At 37.3% G+C, this 930-nt stretch overlaps 1 pseudogene; it reads left to right on the top strand.

Annotated features, from left to right (window-relative positions):
- Positions 1 to 234: 234 nt before the first annotated feature.
- LOC100608580 (large ribosomal subunit protein mL50-like) lies at positions 235 to 713 on the top strand (annotated as a pseudogene).
- Positions 714 to 930: the final 217 nt, after the last annotated feature.

Here is a 930-nt window from a genome sequence, read left to right as displayed (position 1 = left end):
GACCTGCACCTAGAATATATGAAGATATCTTACAACTCAATAATAAAAAGAGGGACAACCCAATTAAAAATGGTCAAGATTTAAACAGACTCTTCACCAAAGAAGATAGAAAGATGGCAAATAAGCACATGCAAAGAGGCTTACTAACTTTAGACTTTAGGGAAATGCAAATTAAATCCACAGTGAGATACCCCTACACTCTCATTAGAATGGCTGAAATGGATCTCATTGAAGATGGTGGTGTAATCTGTGTCCAGCATTATCAGAAGAGTCTTTATGTGGACAGTCTCAGGGGCACCTGAAGAGAATTTTGGTCTCAATCCAGAAAAGAGAAAGAGCCAGTGGTTGCTGAGACAGTAAAAGAGGTGAAAAAAGAACCTATCCCAGTGCGTCCACCCTTACGAAGCCAAACATATACACCACCTGAAGGTCTCCAGAGTCGTTTGGAATCTTATGTTAAATAAGTTTTTGGCTCATGTTTTCCTAGTAATTGGCAAGACATTTCCCTGGAAGATGGTTGTCTACAGTTCAATCTTTTGGCACATTTAGCTTATGACTTGGGTCATGTAGTCCCTAATTCCAGACTCCACCAGTTGTGCAGGATTAGAGATGTTCTTGGTTTCTATAATGTCCCTATTCAAGATAGATCTAAATTTTATGAACTCAATGCCAGTAATCTGCCCCCCAATTTGAAAATCACTTGGAGTTACTAAGCAATTCAGAAGAGAAATACATTGAAATCATTTTATCCCCCTGAGCAAGGGGGCTGCTTTTTAGGCTTTTTGATACTTTGCCATGTGAAATACTATCAGAACTGTTCTCTAAACCCACTTTTTCTATAGAGGAATGTATCATCTCTTTTTTTCTCATATTATGAATGGATAAAGAATAATAGGATTTTCTATTTTCATATTTGCTGAAATCATTTTT

This window comes from Pan troglodytes, chromosome 8 (assembly GCF_028858775.2).
Source record: "Pan troglodytes isolate AG18354 chromosome 8, NHGRI_mPanTro3-v2.0_pri, whole genome shotgun sequence".
Classification (NCBI taxonomy): domain Eukaryota; kingdom Metazoa; phylum Chordata; class Mammalia; order Primates; family Hominidae; genus Pan; species Pan troglodytes.
Note: the sequence above shows the minus strand (reverse complement) of the source record. Positions and strands in the feature narration are given on the sequence as shown.